This window comes from Lagenorhynchus albirostris, chromosome 6, assembly GCF_949774975.1.
Source record: "Lagenorhynchus albirostris chromosome 6, mLagAlb1.1, whole genome shotgun sequence".
Lineage (NCBI taxonomy): Eukaryota > Metazoa > Chordata > Mammalia > Artiodactyla > Delphinidae > Lagenorhynchus > Lagenorhynchus albirostris.
The window spans coordinates 37,451,503-37,473,080 of NC_083100.1; the positions used below are offsets into that span (position 1 = coordinate 37,451,503).

General features: G+C 37.5%; 1 protein-coding gene across 2 annotated transcripts in view; it reads right to left on the minus strand.

The window, feature by feature from the left end:
* Positions 1 to 21,578, minus strand: part of PLCL1 (phospholipase C like 1 (inactive)) — a 393,008-nt gene that overhangs the window by 294,739 nt on the left and 76,691 nt on the right. The gene's annotated exons all lie outside the window — the stretch shown is intronic.

Genomic DNA, 21,578 nt, shown 5'->3' on the forward strand with positions numbered 1-21,578 from the left:
ACTTTGGATGATTATGATGTGTCAACATAGGTTCATCAGTTGTAACAAATGCACTGCTCTGGTGGGGGATGCTATAAGGGGAAGGCTATGTATCCATGAGGGAGGGAAGTGTATTCGAAATCCCTGTACTTCCCTCTCAATTGTGCTATGGACCTAAAACCACTCTAAAAAACTGTCTTTAAAAAAAAAAGTCCCTTCCAAAATCAGCCCCAGAACGTATTATTAAGACACCCTGTCTTCAAGGAGCTTCCTGCCATCATCTCTGGAAATTCAATCTGGTGCTTCAAATTCAAAAATATTATATGTTCTATGAGAATCTAAAGTTTCCTAAAATTGGGAGGTGGAAATATCACAAGGGAAAAAATGAAGAAAATCTAAACAACCTATCTAGTTTTAAATACAACCTTATATATTTAAGATTAGATTCAGCCATCCCCTCCTTCAGAAGACCTCCCAAATATTACTGTCGTATGAAGCTGGTTACTGGCCCTTCCTCTGTGGTCCCACAAAGTCCTGTGCAAACCTTTATCATTTTGTATTATAGTCATATTCCTGGATCTGCTTTCCCCAAAGAGGGACACAATACCCAGTGCTCAGAAATTTTTTTTGCATCCATGAGTACCCTCTCCACACCTGCAATGTGCTTATCCATAGTTCTTAGATACAAATGTAAATTTAATCTACAAAAATATTTTTATGGTTAGAGTCTCTTCATGCTCATGGAAATCTTTTTTTCCCGGAGAGTCAAGGTATTTTGAAATTCTAAGATATCTATGACTATAGCAGAGCTCTATAATCAGACAACACAGAGGAATGTCAAAAGAACTGCATTCCAATTCCTGGCTCAGCAAAACATTTACCTCCTTGTGTCTATTTTCCTTATCTGAACAGTAGAGACAGCAATACCAGCCTGTCTCACACATCTGCTGTGCACAAGAATAAAATTTATCAGCCACCTAGAAAATATTTAGACAACTTGGAAATTGTTCACAGTAGAGAAAAAAATGGTAGCAATTCTACCTTTTATTTACCCCCAGTGCCTTCTTGGAAACCATGAATGAATGACAGGAAAGCAGATAGTATTTCTCGAGGAAATGATATGACGATTGAATGTCATGTGGCCAGCAAAGAGCAGATATCAAATAAATATGACTTCTTTAATAATTGTTTACATTTTTACATTGAAGTATATCATACATACAACAGAGTACACAAAATGTAAATGAAGGTCAATGAATTATTTTTAAAAGTGAATAAACCTATATAACTACCACCCAGGTGAACAAGTAGATCATTTTGATATTCTCTCTGCCTTTCCAATCACTAACCCCTTCCGCCTCCCCAAAAGTAACAAGTATCCTTACACCCTGACTATCCTGATCATTCCAACTATAGTTATACTTATTGTTGAACTTTATATAAACACAACCACACAGTACATGTATTAGTTTGTGTTTGGCTTCTTTCAGACAACATTATGCTTGTGAGATTTATTCCTGTGGTTGTGCATGGCTGTAGTTCACTCATTCATTGCTATGTAGTATTCCGTATAATAATGTAAACCATTTTTATCTATTCTACTGTTAAAGAACATTTTAGTTATTTTTACTATTATAAATTTAAACTAATAAAATTATGCTCCAAACCCTAAAACAGGCACAAATATACTACATACTATCAATACATAAGAAACCTCAGTGTATCATGCAAATTGTATCTCAACACAAAATTATGCTACATAATACAAAAATATAATTATTGAGTCATGAACTTAATCTAAATCTAAAACAGCTATGTAAGATAACTTTAATTTTTAATTTGAATTTTTTTGCAGTTTAAAATCTTAGATGAGGGTGTTTTTTTACTTTTCTTAATGATTTGTAGGACTAAGGCCTCTTTTGAAAAATCTCTCGAGGTTATTCTAAACAGATAATTTCATTTTCTGTTAATAGATTTTCAAATTAATATAATATTTAATATTATTAAATATAATAATTAATTAAATATAATAAATATATTTTCATATTAATATAATATTATTATATTTAATAATATATAATATATTGTGTTTTGCATCACAATTTAAGCCCTGATTATGGTGTGCCAAGAATCTAGCAAAGATTGAGACACCAATTTCAGGTCTTTTATTTATTGTTTTTGTTTGTTTTTTGTTTTTTAAGACTTTCCTATTCAAGGAAGGTGCTCTGATACAGTGGCAAGACACAGATGTAGTGCAGGCCAACTACCTGAATCTAAAAGCTCTATTTCCCTTCACTCCCTCCCCTGGTTGTGTGACACTGTGAACCATATGGATGTATGAGTTGTGACTCATCAGTCCCAGGGATAGCCACAAGTAAGGGTTCCATTACTTGCATATTCATAAAACTCACAGCCAGATGGGTGGCAGTAGCAGAGCCCACGTGCTTGCTACTTTGCAGAGGCCAATTATAGCCTGGTTGTGGGCAGCCAGAGCCCAGAAGAGCTTCTCCAAGCCTCTCTGCCACAAAGTTTAGGAACTGACCATCACACCTTGATGACACCATCTTGCTGCAGGGTCCATGCTGTTCCTCCACTGGCCACAGGCACTGGACTTGACACTGATTATGTGACCTAGGCAGCTACCAGAGAGAAAAAGGGCACTCTGTGTCTCCAGGCTCCCATCAGATGCTGAGGCTTTTTACCCTTACCCCAAAGGACATGTGTGTTTTAACAGGAAAGTTTTTTTTGAATGATTTTGTAGTGGATAATTTTTATTGAATAAGCATAAACTTCATGTTGAATAATTCTATAACAAAAATAAGTAGTTTGGAAATGCTCCCTCCAGTATTCTGTCAAAGCCAGTGGAGTGACTCTAATATGGTGCATGGCAGAAATTTTGAACAACTTACTTAATCTCTCTGTGCTTCAGTTTTCTCATCAGAAAAAAATGGAGTAAGAGTGATAGCTCTTACCATACATGATGATTCAATGAGATCGTGCATGTGAAACACATTAGAACGGTGTTAACATCTATTAAGAGCCTAATCGATGTTCATTATTATCAAATAATTGTATTCCAGCCAATCATCCTGTAGTCATTGACTTCTTTTCTATTATGAGAACTCTTTTTCAAGTCCATCTTATATACACTTTAAATAAAACAGAATAGACAAAGCAGTTTAGACAACAGCAACAATAATAAAATAATAATTATTATAATAACATTAGTCATAGAAGTACCTAACACTTACTGAGAAATTATTATGTGCCAAGCACTTTATAAGGATTCCCTCATCTAATCCTGTCAATCATACTATGAGATAGGTATCATCAACATTATCATCATCATCGTCCCCATTTTTCAAACGGGAAAACCGAAGTTTAGAGAAGTTGAATAAGTTGGCCAGGGTCACAAGCTAGTAAATGGTAGAGCTGGAATACAAATGTGGATCTGCAGCATAGCCCTTAACCATGAGGATACAATGCTTCCCAGCAAGGGGCACCGATCATATGTTTGGTATAAACTTCTGGTGGGCACTGATGTCTACCAACAGTTTAAAGAGGTAAAACAGAGAGGGAGAGGGAGAGGGAGAATGAGGGGAAGTAGGAGAGACAGAGGGAGGAAGAGGGAGGGAGAGAGGGGAAGGGAGAGAGGGGGATGGAGAGAGAGAGATTGAGGATATAAATGAAGCGGGAGGCAAGAAGCAGGCAGCAAAGAGATTCAAAATCTTAAATGCCTTCCAGAATTTGTATAAAGGAATCAAATAGGTGATTGGTATTGTGCTGATTTTGCTATATTTAACTCAAAGAACTTCCTCTACTTACATGGAGCAGGAACTCTGCCACCTAAAACTAAATGAAGGTCACTGAAGGACCTGATGAACTAAGCAGAAAGCTCTTGGCTTAAGCCAGGGGAAAAAAACCTGACAAACTGTTTCAGGTCAACTGACTTTTTTTTTTAATTTTATGTCTTCCTGCAATTGTAAATATTAGTCAAAGAATTGCTCACAAAATCTTTTAATCCAAGACTGGAATTTAGTATCAACAGCAATAAAGCTGCGGTACAGCTGAGCAAACCAGAAGTCAAAGGAGCTAAGCACCCGTCCCAGCTCCCCACTTACTGAAGGCAAGTCACTTAGAAAGGTCACAGGGTTGACTGGCTAAAGAGCTTCCCAGGGTCTCTGTGGGGTGGTGGGTGATGGGGTACCCAGGGGAAAGCACAGATTTCCTTGTCGGACGCACATCTACATTGCAGACCCAGATGTCTTACCAGCTGAGCGGTTACGAACACACTGATCAGAAATGTATGCAGAGCACTGGGGGAAGGGGCCACTAAAGAGACAACCTAACTTTATTTAAGTTATAGATTTTGTTGTTTTTGCTTTGTAGTGGTTTGGGTGGGGGAGGGGTGGTGGTCAAAGAAGTTTCCTGGGGAGATTATGCCTGAGCTGAATCAAGTGTTTGGAGATTGCATACCAAAATGGTCCTCTGGTTAGGCTATCCCAGGGAACTGGGCTCAAATCCCCACCACTTATTATGTGACACTGGCAAGCTCTTAACACTTTAAAATAAGACCATAATATCTTTCTCAGAGTATTGTAAATATTAAATGAAATCATACATTAAAGCATTTAATTTAATGCACAGTGCTCAATAATTGGCAGCTATTATTACAGAAAATTCTAATAATGATTTGCTCTTTCAAGTGTTTATAGTGCAAAAGAATCCTTCCTGGGCAGCCTGAGACACTGACACATCAGTGTTTTGCAAAAGGCACTGTTCCTCAAAAAATTTCACAATTTGTATGGAAACACAAAAGACCCCAAATAGCCAAAGCAATCTTGAGAATGAAAAACGGAGCTGGAGGAATCAGGCTCCCTGACTTCAGACTATACTACAAAGCTACAGTAATCAAGACAGTATGGTACTGGCACAAAAACAGAAAGATCAATGGAACAGGATAGAAAGCCCAGAGATAAACTCACTCACATATGGTCTCCTTATCTTTGATAAAGGAGGCAGGAATGTACAGTGGAGAAAGAACAGCCTCTTCAATAAGTGGTGCTGGGAAAACTGGACAGGTACATGTAAAAGTATGAAATTAGATCACTCCCTAACACCATACACAAAAATAAGCTCAAAATGGATTAAAGACCTAAATGTAAGGCCAGAAACTATCAAACTCTTAGAGAAAAACATAGGCAGAACATTCTATGACAAAATCACAGCAAGATCCTTTTTGACCCACCTCCTAGAGAAATGGAAATAAAAACAAAAATAAACAAATGGGACCTAATGAAACTTAAAAGCTTTTACACAGCAAAGGAAACCGTAAACAAGACCAAAAGACAACCCTCAGAATGGGAGAAAATATTTGCAAATGAAGCAACTGACAAAGGATTCATCTTCAAAATTTATAAGTAGCTCATGCAGCTCAATAACAAAAAAACAAACAACCCAATCCAAAAATGGGCAGAAGACCTAAATAGACATTTTTCCAAAGAAGATATACAGACTGCCAACAAACACATGAAAGAATGCTCAACATCATTAATCATTAGAGAAATGCAAATCAAAACTACAATGAGATATCATCTCACACCAGTCAGAATGGCCATCATCAAAAAATCTAGAAACAATAAATGCTGGAGAGGGTGTGGAGAAAAGGGAACCCTCTTGCACTGTTGGTGGAAATGTAAATTGATACAGCCACTGTGGAGAACAGTATGGAGGTTCCTTAAAAAACTACAAATAGAACTACCATATGACCCAGCAACCCCACTACTGGGCATATACCCTGAGAAAACCATAATTCAAAAAGAGTCACGTACCAAAATGTTCATTGCAGCTCTATTTACAATAGCCCAGAGATGGAAACAACCTAAGTGTCCATCATCGGATGAATGGATAAAGAAGATGTGGCACATATATACAATGGAATATTACTCAGCCATAAAAAGAAACTAAATTGAGCTATTTGTAATGAGGTGGATAGACCTAGAGTCTGTCATACAGAGTGAAGTAAGTCAGAAAGAGAAAGATAAATACCGTATGCTAACACGTATATATGGAATTTAAGAAAAAAAATGTCATGAAGAACCTAGGGGTAAGACAGGAATAAAGACGCAGACCTACTAGAGAATGGACTTGAGGACATGGGGAGGGGGAAGGGTAAGCTGGGACAAAGTGAGAGAGTGGCATGGACAAATATACACTACCAAATGTAAAATAGATAGCTAGTGGGAAGCAGCTGCATAGCACAGGGAGATCAGCTCGGTGCTTTGTGACCACCTAGAGGGGTGGGATAGGGAGGGTGGGAGGGAGACACAAGATGGACGAGATATGGGGATATATGTATATGTATAGCTGATTCACTTTGTTATAAAGCAGAAACTAACACACCATTGTAAAGCAATTATACTCCAATAAAGATGTTAAAAAAAAGAGGTATTCTCAAAATCATTTTACTAAATCAGATAAGAAGCCAGAAAATAATGCTGTGGTTTTCTTTCATGCCATCCCTGAATTATGTAAGAAGTCTCACCATGAAACTTACTATTACAGCACACCTTCTACTCCAGGTTGTTGCCTCTATTTTTACATGACAGATAAAAATCAGTAGTATTAAGGGCTGGGGAGGGATTAAAACCAAACACTAGGATAACATCAAAACTTCTATCAGTCACATCTGTCCCCATTATTTTGCTCTCTGCGTCAGCGATGGTTCAGCAAAGAAATTACTTTTACATATTATCTGCTCTTTTCAATCTGTACCACTGGTGGCAGTTGCCACAATTATCTTGAAAGGGGTTCTGATGCCTTCCTGGCTGTCCCTTCTTTGCACAATTTCCTCACCACAAACATTCAAAGTGCAAATATATGACAGTGATTCAAACAGCATCAGGCCTGAAGCCAGAAACAGTACTATTAGAGTCACTGATCGACACAAAGTGGGAAAGTTATTTATATAAATAGAGACCAAAATAATCAAGATTTCTACATATCCTTTCAGGAGCAAAAAAGACAAAATGTAAACTCAGGAGAGTCAAAAGAGGTTACTATTAAGTCCCTCTAAGGAGTGTATTACTCTTAAAACAATAATTCCACTAAGTACATTATGCAATGTTCTCTAGGGATGTAACTTGGAATGATAGAAATAACAGGGGCTTTTATTTTTTAATTGAATTTTAAATGTATTTTTTATTGAGGTAACATTGGTTTATAATGTTTTATAAGCTTCATGTGCACATTGTATTTCTACTTTTGTATACCCTACAGCATGCTAACCACCAAAAACTTAGTTTCCATCTGTCACCATACAGTTGATCCCCTTTACCTATTTTGCCCTCCCCGCCTCTGCCCCTGCTCCTTCCCCTCTGGTAACCACTTATCTATCTGTTTGTTTTGACTTGGTTTGGTTATTTCTTTATTTAATATTCCACATATGAGTGAAATCACGGAGTATTTGTCTTTCTCCATCTGACTTATTTCTCTTAGCATAGTACCCTCAAAGTCCATCCATGTTACCACAAATGGCAAGATTTCATCTTTTTATGGCTGAGTAGTATCCCATTGTGTGGGTGTGTGTGTGTGTGTGTGTGTGTGTGTATCACATCTTTTTTATCCATTCGTCCACAACAGAGGCTTTCTAGTTCAGTCACTTACAACTTAGCTTTGAGCAAATCATTTCATTCATGTAAGCCTCAGTTTTCTTATTTTTTAAGTGGCAATACTAATGTCTATCTCAAAGACAGGATGTAAGGACGAGAGGACATTGTAAAGAGTACATTTCATTGCTTGACAAATTAATCAGCACTGAATAAACAGTTTGAAGCCTTCTAACATAGTTGTTATCAGTTTTCAATTAAAATGTAACTATAATCCACTCTTCCACTAAGTTTATCTAGTTTAAGTATTTTTTAATTATTATAATCATTGCCAAGAATCAGGCATTTTTATTTAATTTTTTTAATGCCATCATCACCCCTGGCTGGTTAAACTTTGGTTAACCAGCCAGGGGTGATGGTTAATAATCTGATTCAAATCTTCCCTTCAGAAGTTAAATGTTACCCAATCCAAGTCTAATCCATAGTTTAAGTATTAATAAAGTATAATTTCTTCATGTTTTCTCTGGCAGTCTATTCTCCTCCCCCTTCTATTGAATAGTTTGCTGCTAACCAAGAAATCACATAACCAAAGCAAACCTGTTAAAATCATACGTAAAATAAAAAAGAACAGATGTTGCATGGAGGTCTTCAAGGGGCTCTTTAGTGAATAAAGTACACAAGAATAGGCAGTACAGAAACACTGGGATATCTCAGGTCATCTCATGAGATAAATTCAACTTTTTACCTGTTTCCTGGCAAGGTTCCACCTAGTTTACATTGCCAGATAAGCAACAGTTGATGAGAAAGATGCTGCTGTAGTCAGCTCACTGGCCGGTAAATGCCTAGCAATGTATTTAAATGGAAAAAATATGTATGGACATTTGTTTAGCTTGAAGCAATATTCATAAGAATATACAGAGTATGCAGTTTTGACTGGACACAAAAGGTTCACAGATTATGCCCATTTTTAATGAATAATGCAGCGGTAATGAGGTGGATAGGCTTTTCAATTATAAAAATTCTTGCCCCTTGTTTACAATTACCATTTTGTATTTTACCTATAGGATCAATCATTGTCATGTTTAAAGCACACAGTATACTCATATAGTTGTCACTGAAATGATTAAGAGCAGTTAAAGAGGTATGATTCCAAATTGAGAAAAGCAATTCATGGCATATAGGAATTCTTAAAAATTTTTATGAGTATTTCTGTAAGATCAGAGTAACAAAGTGACACCTCTAAGAAACTGCTGATAAGGACATCTAGTTGGGGAAGATGAGCCACAGGAAATCCCTGAGCAGAGTAGAGAAGAGGCTGGTAGTTTTCACTTAACCTGGGGACCCCAGCAAACCACAGCCAGAAAAGCAATGTGCAGAGTGGGGTGGCCAGAGTGCCACCAGTGACGGCTGGAAGACTTCCTGAGCATATGGAAGTTGCCATTTACAAGACCTTGCAAAGAACTAATGAGAGTTGAAACAAAAGGTCAGCAGTAGTACTTATTTCACAACTATTTTATCACTGGTCTTCCAAAATAAATAATTAAAAGCTAATCTTGCCAAGGACTCCTTGAAGAGAAAATGGAATATTTGACAATTCTCTATAAAGTAACAGTGACAAAGACCAGGGACCTTATGGTCCAAAAGAGACCTGTAGATGCTAAGAGTAACCAACGTAACAAAATTTGCTATAGTTCCTGACAGCACAGTGTTTAGCACATAGCAGCCCATTAATCAACAAGTATTCACTATCTAAGTGCATAGCACTGGCTGAGATTTAGGAAGAATAAAATGAAATCATTGCCGGCATCAGTCAGGCAAGGGAGGAAATGTAAGAGTAAAAGAAGTCATAGAAATCCTCCTCTCTGGACCGCTAGCTCTGCAGCACACCCGAAGCAATGTTGACATAGCATAAGGAAGGCTCATCACTCTAACTTGAGTCTTACTCTCCAGGCTCAGGTCAGGGGCTTCCTCCAAAGACCAGATTTCCTGTGTTTGCTAATGCATCTCCAGTCTTGCTAGATAACGCTTCCAGATCTTTAGCGTGTACTGTTGATCCCACAGGGCCTTCTTTAGCTTTAAAAGCAATGCCTTTTATGTAAAATACTTGAGAGCTCCTAAACCATGATCTAGTTAATCTAGTAGTTTCTTGGAGTTCATCTAGTAAGTTCTTGGAAATGTAATAAAAATAATGCATAACGTTGTGATTTGGTTTGGATTTGCCAGAAGCAGACCCCAAGACAAGGCTTCAAGTATAAACTGTTTATTCAGGAGGTGCAGAGAACAATGGTAGGAAAGTGGGGAAGTGAGACAAGGAAAGGAAAGCATCTAATAAAGGGTGATCTCTCAAATAAGCTGCTAGGGTGGGTGCCTGAAGCTGAATTTTCTGGGGAAACCTTTGAAAATGGTGCAAAACAGTGTCAGAATTATCTTATCTGAGGGCAGGGGAGCTGGGTGGGGTATTTTATACACCAGCTCTAGAGAGTAATTGGATGAGGTCTGCTGGGTGGGGAAGGGGGAATATGAATTCTCCAGAGCTAATCAGCTGACCATGGACAAAGTGGCCTTTGAGGGCAGCCCTCAGACACAGAGATGCAGATGCTGACAGCTGGAAGTCCACTGGAACAGAGTAAAAGGTTCCAAGAATAAGAGTGTGTGCTGACAGCATCTGTCATACCAACATTCAGGTAAATTAGCTCATTTTTGTTTGTCTACTAGAGTAAATGACAAATTAACTCAATGTGAAAGTATGAGGAGATATAACTAATTCTTTTAAAAAAAAATGAAAACTGAAGCTTCAACCAATGCAAAAATTCAAGATATTTTTAGTGTTTAATCTAAGAAAAGCTATCATAAATTTCTGCCTAGCTATTCAATTCTGCTCATCTTAATCCATATTAAATATTTAAAATATTAAAATATTTCATTTGAAGCATGAAGTTGGATTCCATTGACATGTTTCATATTTTAATGTGTTAATTAGCATTTCCATCTATATTTGGACTTTTTTTAGTCAAAATTGTTTTTAAAATTTATAATGGGGTAAACTCAAGAAGTATTCACAGATCCTATGCTCCCATCTGGAATAGCAAATGGTCTGTCCAATGTATTCCCAACACTATACCAGATATTTAAAGAGGGACACAAAAGAAGTATTAGACCCAGTTCCCCTACCCTCAAGGATATCACAATCTAGCAGGTGGCAGAGTGGGGGAAGCAAGGAGAGAACACATACAAAACTATGGATATGACAATAAGAGCAATAGGGACTCAGAGAAGAATAAGACCAATATGGGCTACATTCATTCAAAGTGAGAGAATATGAGACTTTCACTGGGCTTTTAGGAATGGATAGAGTTTGGAAACACAAAAGAGAAAAGAAAATATTTCAATTAAAGGAAAACAGCATGAGCAAAGGCATTTAGGTATATTTAAGGTATTTTTTATTCCTCTTTTGATTTCTTCTTTGACTCATTGGTAGCATGTTGTTTTATCTGTACACATTTGTGAATTTTTCTGTTTTCTTCATGATGTTAATTTCTAGTTTCATACCATTGTGGTCAGAATAGATGTTTAATATTTTAATATGATTTCAGTCCTCTTAAATTTATTAAGACTTGTTTTGTGACCTAACATATGATCTATCTTGGAAAACGTTCCATGTGCACTTGAGAAGAATGTGTATTCTGTTGCTTTTGGATGAAACATATATATATATATATATACATATATATCTGTTAAGTCCATCTGGTCTCACATGTCATTTAAGGTCGATGGTTTCTTATTGGTTTTCTGTCTGGATGATCTAGCCTTTGATGTAAGTGGGCTATTAAAGTTCTCTAATATTATTGTATTGCTATCTATTTCTCTCTTTAGGTCTGTTAATATGAGCTTTATATACTTAGGTGCTCCTATGTTAGGTGCATAAATATTTACACATGTTATATCTTCTGGTTAGATTGACCACTTTATCATTATGTAATGCCTTGCTCTGTCTCTTATTACCATCTTTGTTTTAAAGTATATTTTGTCTGACATAAGGATAGCTACTCCAGCTTTCTTTTCATTTCTATTTAAATGGAATATCTTTTCCCATTCCTTCACTTTCAGACTGTGCATGTCCTTAGATCTAAAGTGAATCTGTTGTAGGCAACATATATATGAGTTTTGGGTTTTTTATCCATTCAGCCCTCTATGTCTTTTGACTGGAGAATTTAGCCCATTTGCATTTAAAGTAATTATTGTTAGGTATGTGCTTATTGCCATTTTGTTCATTGTTTTCTTGCTGTTTTTGTAGTTCTTCTCTGTTCCTTTCTTCTTCTCTTGCTCTCTTCCTTTGTGGTTTGATGACTTTCTTTAGTGGTATGTTTACATTCCTTTCTCTTTCTCAAATATTTACTACAGGTTTTTGCTTTGTGGTTACCATGAGGCCTATATATAGCAACTTATATTTATAACAGTCTATTTTAAGTTGATAACAACTTAGGTTTGATCCCATTATAAAGCTCAATACTATTACTCTCCCCTGCACATTTTATATTTTTGATATCACATTTTACATATTTTTATCTTGTGTATCCATTAACTAATTATTGTAATCAAGTTATTTTTACTACTTTTATCTTTCAACCTTTATACTAGCTTTATAAGTGATTAATTTACTACTTTTACTGTATATTTACCTTTTCAGGAAGATTTATTATTTTATATGTGTTCTTGTTACTAATTAGTACCCTTTCTTTTCAGCTTAAAGAAGTCCTTTTAACATTTCTTGTAAGGCTGGTTTTGTGGTGATGAACTCCTTTAGCTTTTCCTTGTCTGGAAAACTCTTTATCTCTCCTTCACTTCCGAATGATAACTTTTCTGGGTAGAGTAATTTTGGTCAGCAGTTCTTTTCTTTCAGCACTTTAAATATGTCATACTGCTGTCTTCTGGGTGGCAAAGTTTCTGCTGAGAGATCTGCTGATAGTCTTATGGGGGTTCCATTGTCTCTTGCTGCTCCTCATATAGATAATTTAATAAGTTTATAACTAATAAAGGTTATATTGTTTATACATAGGTGACTATAAGTGCTGATTTGTCTAGATTACTCTTGATCTCCCACTATAATTATCCCCTCTCCTTCACAACAATGTCCTGGTTTGGACAATTGATTATATGATCATCTGTTTATAATCTATGACAAAAAAAGGCAATTTCATGATACCTTATGGCATAAAACCCCTAAACTTCTTTTTTTTAATTTATTTTAATTTATTTATTTTTGGCTATGTTGGGTCTTCATTGTTACACGCGGGCTTTCTCTAGTTGCTGTGAGTGGGGGCTACTCTTCATTGCGGTGTGAGGGCTTCTCATTGCAGTGGCTTCTCTTGTTGTGGAGCATGGGCTCTAGGCTCACAGGCTTTAGTAGTTGTGGCACACGGGCTCAGTAGTTGCGGCTCGCAGCCTCTAGAGCACAGGCTCAGTAGTTGTGGTGCACAGGCTTAGTTGCTCTGCAGTATGTGGTATCTTCCCAGACCAGGGCTCGAACCCGTGTCCCCTGTATTGGCAGGCAGATTCTTAACCACTGCACCACCAGGGAAGCCCCTAAACTTCTTAAAGAGGCCAAATTGGCAGGAGTTAATTCATATCTGACTTGAATTTTACCAACAGGTAAAATAAATTAGATTTTTTTTTTGGTTTTTAAAGTAATACATTAATTGTGTCCCCAAATTCTACAAATAGTATTATATAACAAGCTTCTCAAAGATATGCAATAATATCATATTAATATTTACAGACTATCTATAAAAATTGATTGGGGCAGAGCTTCCCTGGTGGCGCAGTGGTTGGGAGTCCACCTGCCGATGCAGGGCACACGGGTTCGTGCCCCGGTCCGGGAAGATCCCACATGTCGTGAAGCGGCTGGGCCCATGAGCCATGGCTGCTGAGCCTGCACGTCCGGAGCCTGTGCTCCGCAATGAGAGAGGTCACAACAGTGAGAGGCCCGCGTACCGCTAAAAAAAAAAAAAAATTGATTGGGGCAAATAAAATATATACAGCTATATACTTTGAGTACTTCTTAACACAATTTACAAAGTCTACTAATGGAGAAAAGATTTTCTTTTAAGTTTGTCCAATATTGTATTTTATAAACAACATCAAGCCTCTTCATCATATACAGTGTCTTCCATCTGTAAAATGGGAACATTATTACTGCTAAATAACTAGGTGGAAAGAATATTGTCATTAACAAATGCTTTGAAATAATGACCAGAAAGTGCAAATTCTTATCTGTATCTACTTAGCAGAGGTTTGAGAGCAAAATAACTACATAAGAATTAATACCTAAAATATCCTTTGTTTATAACCATCTCTAATTCAAGATGTATTATTGTTTTTACTCTATGTCAAGAATATGCACATTACATTTGTAATAGACCTTAGCTGTGTTTCACTTGCCATCATAACTTCACCTTATTTCAACAACAGCCCCCAATTGTTGCTTGGGGTCCACTCTTTCCCGACCTCAGTCAGTGGAGTTGGAATGAGGGTACCTGACCTAGCTCCAGAAGAAGAGCATGTGAAGCATGAGAGAGGCTTGAGACAATTAATGTATTCTATCCTCCTGGTCATACCATCTGGGGATGGACAGACACATGACTCATGGCAAACCCCACACAACTAATCAGAGCTAATCTCAGGGGCTTTTCCTAAACAACCACATTTTTTCACTGTGCTTAAGCCTAAAACGATATAGGGATATAAACTACTACAGCCAAATTGCTCCCAAATCAAGCCTGAGACGGACACCAACACATATAAAAGAGACACAACTCATGGAGAGGGAAAAACTGGGTCCCGACTTCCATCTAGGGCCCCTGAGTCCAGCTGTACCTAAACGTCTTCCTCTTGACTCTCCCTTTAAATGAGCTGGTAATTTCCCATTTTTCTATTTTCTGTCCTTTGCAACTAAGGAAACTAAAGACAACTAATAGCTTGTACTTCCTTGTCCTTTTATTTTCCATATCTCTTTTCACTCCTTATTATCTCTTCAATAGTCATAAAGTCAAGTTAGTATTCATAAGAGAAACATTTATTATTGTCAACTATATAAAAAACAAGTGTTTAAAACTAATTCTCCAAATGATTGTTTTCAGTTGTGATGTGATTACTACAATCATAGCATCACTAGGAGGACCTGGGTGACTCTCATAACCATTTAACAGGCTTTTATAAAACACAGCATGTAACTCATTAGACTGATTGATTTAATTACTCAAAAAACAGACAACTATCACTTAAAGGGGAAAATTCTAGAAGTTTGCTTTATTGGATTGTCCTAATGCCATGTATACAATTCCACTAAACTAGTAGAGTGTCATAGCCATTATTAATAAACTGCTAAATATATCTTTTTCCTGTATTTTAAATTATTAATCACTTTTATAACAAATCCAAATTTTCTTTAGTAAATTCTCTATTTGATATAAACTGAATAAAGGTAAGAGATTTAATGCCTCATATATAAATATTTTATTAAAATACCATAAAACTTCTAAGTATTTTATTTTTATTAAGGTATGAATGGATTAAAAATTCAATCTAATTTAAATGATGGATTAAAAATTTACACGGAGAGGAACTGGATGAAGGTGGTCAAAAACACAAAGTTCCATTATAAGGTAAATAAGTACTAGGGATACAATGTACAACATGATAACTAGAGTTAACACTGCCGTATGATATTTATGAAAGCACATCCTAAGAGTTCTCATCACCAGGAAAGAAAAAAATATATACATATAGTCTATATGAGATGATTGATGTTAACTAAACTTATTGTGGTAATCATTTCACAATATGTGTAAGTCAAATCATTATGCTGCATACCCTAAACTTACACAGTGTTGTATGTCAATTATATCTCATTAAACTGGAAAGAAAAAGAATTTACAAAATCAGATATCAGACTCACCAGTGGAATCCTCATTTATTTTTCTCTTCTGTGGAAGCCTCTCTTCAATTCATGTTTATTTAATAAGAAGCAAGGTGGGAAGAGGAAGAAGCATCTTCTATTTCAGGCACAGAGTTTGTGGTAGATTAAAAATGGCCACAAATTCTTTGCAGCTTCTTCTATCAAGAGTGGAGTCTAGGGACTTCCCTGGTGGCGCAGTGGCTGGGAGCCCGCCTGCCAGTGCAGGGGACGCGGTTTCGTGCCGCGGCCCGGGAGGATCCTACATGCTGCGGAGCGGCTGGGCCCGTGGGCCACGGCTGCTGAGCCTGCGCGTCTGGAGCCTGTGCTCCGCAGCGGGAGAGGCCGCGACGGTGAGAGGCCCGCGCAAAAAAAAAAAAAAGAGTGGAGTCTATGTCGACACTTCTTGTTTTTTTATGTTTGGCTGTGTTGGGTTTTTGTTGCTGCGTGCGGGCTTTCTCTAGTTGCAGTGAGCGGGGGGCGGGGGCTACTCTTCATTGCAGTGCGCGGGCTTCTCATTGCAGTGGCTTCTCCTGTTGTGGAGCACGGGCTCTAGGTGTGCGGGCTTCAGTTGTGGCAGGCGGGCTCAGTAGTTGTGGCTCTCGGGCTCTAGAGCACAGGCTCAGTAGTTGTGGCACATGGGCTTAGTTGCTCCACAGCATGTGGGATCTTCCTGGACCAGGGCTTGAACCTGTGTCCCCTGCATTGGCAGGCAGATTCTTAACCACTGCACCACCAGGGAAGCCCCTATGTCTGCATTTCTTAAATCTGGGCTGAACTTGCAACTTGCTTTCACAAGTAGAATGCAGCACAAGTGGCACTGTAGGAGCTGTAAGCCTTGCAGCTTTCACTCTCTCCCTCTCAGAATGCTGTGCCATGTGATCAGCTCTGAACTAGCCCACTGGAAAGGCCCCAGGGAGGAGAAACAACGTAATTCAACCGACAGCCTGACAGCTGCCATACATATGAGTGAGGCCATCCTAGACCATCTTGTCCCTGCCAAGTCTCCAACTGACTGCTACTGTTGAAGTGAGCCCAGGAGACCAGCAGAAGAACCACCAAGCTGAGCTCAGGCCAAAGTGCTGATCAACAGAATTATGAGGAAATAGAACAGTTCTTGTTCTAAGCCACTACATTTGGAGGGTGCGTTGTTTTTAGCAATAAAGAACCAATACAGTGCTTTACATGGTTATTTCACTTCATCATAGTAAGAATCTTATGAAGTGAATCAGAGCAGACCCAGGTTTTGTGAGGCATAAAGTTTATACAATTTGGGGAGTTCTCCTTAGGAAAAAAATAGTGTACATAATACAAAAATAAGATAATAATATAAAATTACAAAGAGCATAAATATATAACACTAAACCCAAAAACGTCCATGGCCACTCCAGTGCCACCTCATACAAGGGGAAGTGGTAGAGGAGAAACAGAATGGAAAAAAAACTTAAAACATATGGCATGGGAACACAAGGATACTGTCCCTCCCAGGCGGCTTCATAAACTAGGCTTCACTAATGTCATAGGAAATTCACTTCAACAGTTAACATTACTACTCCTTTTTACAAAGAGGAGCTACAACTCTGAGTGGCTGTCACTTGTTTTAAGGCACATGGATGGTGAGCTAAAGAACCAGGATCAGAGCTCAGATTCCTTTGTTTCCAAAACATGTGCTCTTGGTACTACTCATGTTTTCATTTTTACCTTGTGACCTGCTCCATGCCAAGTTTTATATTAATTGAAAACACCTCTACTTCAATATCCCCAAATGTATCCCCAGGAAAATGGAGTTCTCTAACAGAGCCCATCTGAGCATTTCTCATGTCATTAGGTATGCTCAACAGCCCTCTGAAGCAGGAGCAAGAGGACGTGGCTTCCTGTCCATTTCTCTGATTAAATGAAGAAAATGCAGACTGAGTGCCTTAAATCGGGGATCCTTTTAGCCTCCTTTCTTTTCTTAAATTTATTTTATTGAAGTATAGTTGATTTACAATGTTGTGTTAACTTCTACTGTACAGCAAAGTTATTCGGTTATACATATATATACATTCTTTTTCATATTCTTTTCCATTATGCTTTATCACAGGATATTGAATATAGTTCCCTGTGCTATAGAGTAGGACCTTGTTGTTCATCTATTCTCTATGTAATAGTTTGCATCTGCTAATCCCAAACTCCCAATCCATCCCTCCCCCAAACCCCTCCCCCCTGGTAACCACAAGTCTGTTTTCTATGTCTGGTGAGTCTGTTTCTGTTTCATAGATAAGTTAATTTGTGTCATATTTTAGATTCCACATTTAAGTGATATCATATGGTATTTGCCTTTCTCTTTCTGACTTACTTCACTTAGTATGATAATCTCTAGGTCCATTCATGTTGCTGCAAATAGCAGTATTTCATTCTTTTTATGGCTGAGTAGTATTCCATTGTATATATGTACCACATCTTCTTTATCCATTCATCTGTCAATGGACATTTAGGTTGTTTCCATGTCTTGGCTATTGTATACAGTGGTGCAATGAACATTAGGATTTAGCCTCCTTTCTTTCAGGATCCCTTTTACCATATGCCAGCCTCCTCATAGATAAAGTTATATAATGCCAAAAACACTGAGTACAGCTATTTTGCTCTCCTACCTGTTATGCCCTTGCCAAGGCACTTTTCTATTTATTCCCTGTCCTGGTCTCCTTGTGCCTGGTCTGTTTACATCAAGTTCTTAAAAGCACATAGCTAAATTTGCCTATACAGAATAAGTAAAGTCAGATTTTAATAATTTCTAATGCTTCTATGTTCAGCTATATTTATTGTTGTTCCCTCTCCCTTCAAATGACCTCCAGTAAAAAAACAGGTGAATCATTACTACATGGAAACCAGATTTCTTCTCATTTAACATTTCATAGGCTGTTAGTGTTCAAGGAATTTCTAGCTTTTCACCTCACTAAGCTGATCCAATCAGCTGATCATTTGTTTTGCAGCTCAGTTTCAAGGTTATAAGTCCTAAACAGGGGTACTGCAGTAGTTTATTCAATTTACTTATTCCTATCAGAGAACAAACTTTCTGTGTAAGGTTTAACCTTGGGGAAAAATTAAGTTGCTGGGGAAACTACCTAAAGCTCTCTGCAAAGGTTGTACTGGTGGTGATTTAAAAGCATACCAGGCAGCGGGATACAGTGGAAAAAATGCAAGAAGGAATCAGAGACCTCAACTAGCCACATATCATCTCTGAGCCTCCATCTGAGATAGCTGGCCTGGGTGACCTTTCTGGTCCCTTCAGCTATAAAATTCTATAAATCTACTGACTTTCTCCTTTATCCTTATCAAAGTGATCTTTTTAAAAGTGTTCAATTCCCAATAAATATTTTTAAAAGTATGAGAATCCTCAATATTATATACAATCTTCTCAAAGTTGGACCACTTCAAAAACACTTCAAGCAGCCCCATCAAAATGTATTTTAACAAGTAGTTTAAACAACAGAATAATGTAGATAATAACTGCTAAGTCACAAATATTGCAAATAATGTCAAACTAAGGGTTCATTTCATCTTTATCTATACGTTGGTTATGGACACTTGGCAACAAATCAGTGAAATATCCTTTAAAGCGGATTTCTTATCCGATACATTATACAAACCACTAGACTAGCTATCATTCTTAAACTTTCAATTAAAATATGCCAGGTTTAAATTTTAATAAAATTCCAAATGATTCAAATAAAATATGTTCTTTGGTTGCTAGTCAAAATTCATTTTTATATCATTTGTAACTGAATGTATACATACAATAAATAAAAAAGGTTTTGACAATAACATTCTGTTTAAAATAAATACTTCTGCTATTTTTCACATTCATTCCATGCATATGTAGCTTTTGATAGATTGTCTGTTAAAAGTAACATTTATGGGCTTCCCTGGTGATGCAGTGGTTGAGAGTCCGCCTGCCGATGCAGGGGACACGAGTTCGTGCCCCGGTCTGGGAAGATCCCACATGCCGCGGAGCGGCTGGGCCCGTGAGCCATGGCCGCTGGGCCTGTGCGTCCGGAGCCTGTGCTCCGCAGCGGGAGAGGCCACAACAGTGAGAGGCCCGCGTACCGCAAAAAATAATAATAATAAAAGTAACATTTATAAAACTATCACTGTAGTAATAGCAAGCCAAACAACATAAATCCAAGAACTTATGATGATAAAATCATAACTTTATTTCAACTTCATTTTTTTCACCAAGCGAGACCTTTAATCAGAAAAATCCACTTCCGTCTCATTTAAAGGTTGTCTTTACATGGTTTATATAATCATCACAAGAGAACAGTCAGAGTTCCATCACAGTGTTACTATGGCCTATGGGCCTATGGACCTATAAGGGGTCCATGAGCTCCTGCATTCATTTACAAACCATTTTGCATATGTGTGTTTTCTCTAGGATCAAAACAATGAAAAGCACAACTAAACAAGCAAATCAAAATTGCCTGCTATGCTTTTAAAGGTCAGTTCAGAATCACCTTAGAAAGTAAGGCTTATGCAGTGGGGAGAAAATTGGTGACGACCCTTGCTTAGATATGGCTGAATTCTGTTTTAGCTCAAAAAGAGGCAGTCAGGCTAAAACAGATGCCCTTATTGAGTAACATTCTGAAACGACATATTTTATTGTGCTCATATGGCACATTTGAACAACTGGTTGAGACATGGGGGTTAACCAGACATTTATCTTTCAGTGATCAGTAGCACAGATGTTGATAATTTAGCCACTGAATTGGGCTTTGGTTCTCCAAATCAGGACTCAGCTGAAGCAGGATGGGCCCTATTAAGGAAGACTAGGACATAAAGATGAAAAATACCCAAATGGGGAGATTTTTTGAGACAGGTGAAGGACATCAAGTGGGCAAGCCTATGTAGACAGCCAGTAGAGTTAGATAAAGGTCTGAATAACTAAGCTCTTGGCATTAGGAAGACGTGGTAGCAGGTAAATTAAAACCCATCCAACCAGGCTGTTCCAGAGAAGACTACAGAAGCCAAGTAGGAGCCCAGGCCCGGAATAACTAGGATACCAGTCAAGGTGGAAGGTAATAATAGAGAAGTTTGTTCACAAAGAAAAAGGTCTATTATTGAACAGGATTGTTACCAAAACCTAAAACAGGGCAGAACCCACATGTGGAGATTAAGTGGTTTCAGCTCTGAAAAAATAGCAGAGTGGTGGGAAAGAGGGCAAAGGTAAAATGAAGAGTGGATTTAGTTAGGATAGAAAAGAAAGGGTAAGCATTTCAGATGAAAAGAAACTAATGCTAGGTGCTAATCACAAGCACTGATGCAAGGAAAGATGTTATTCTCTTAGTCCAATGCTCAGTTTATCAAAATTACTTCTGCATTTTCCTTAAACTTAATGAGTTTACTGACATGAGTAGTTATGAGGTTTATTGAGTTATTTGCTTCTAGAATATTAGCTAAAAGAGGGCCTCAGCAACCACAGGGGTATTTATCCTCGTGCCTGACCAATTCAGTTATCCAAAAGAATATTCACAATGACCATAGGACTGGCTGCAAAAACTCTGTCTTTATCTTAAACACAAGTAATTTTCAGAATGATATTTAACTTAAGTTCTAAACCAAAAAGCCAAAGAGGGAGGAAAGCACAGCATTTTATTAATACCAAAAAAAATGATGTCATCCAATTGAGCCACTCCATAATAAACTCAAGTAGAGCCTGACTGCTACTAATTATCAGGCCCTTAAATAATTCATATCTACCTACGTTTTCTCCTTCACACTTATAATCAAAAATAAACATCTCTTCAGTTCAGCAAAAAAGCATAGTCTACAAATCCTAGTAGACAAGTTTCATCCTAGCAAACAAGTTTATATTATGTACATATAAACTATTTACGTATATATAAATGTCAGTATAAATTATGTCATCCAGAGAACTTAATGTCAAGTTTTTGCATGATACACCTTTTCAACCATTGTAATCCTTAATGAAAGCTAATTCAAAAAGATTTTTCCCTAGAGAATAAAGAAGCATTAACATTCAAAATATTGGCATGAGGGACTTC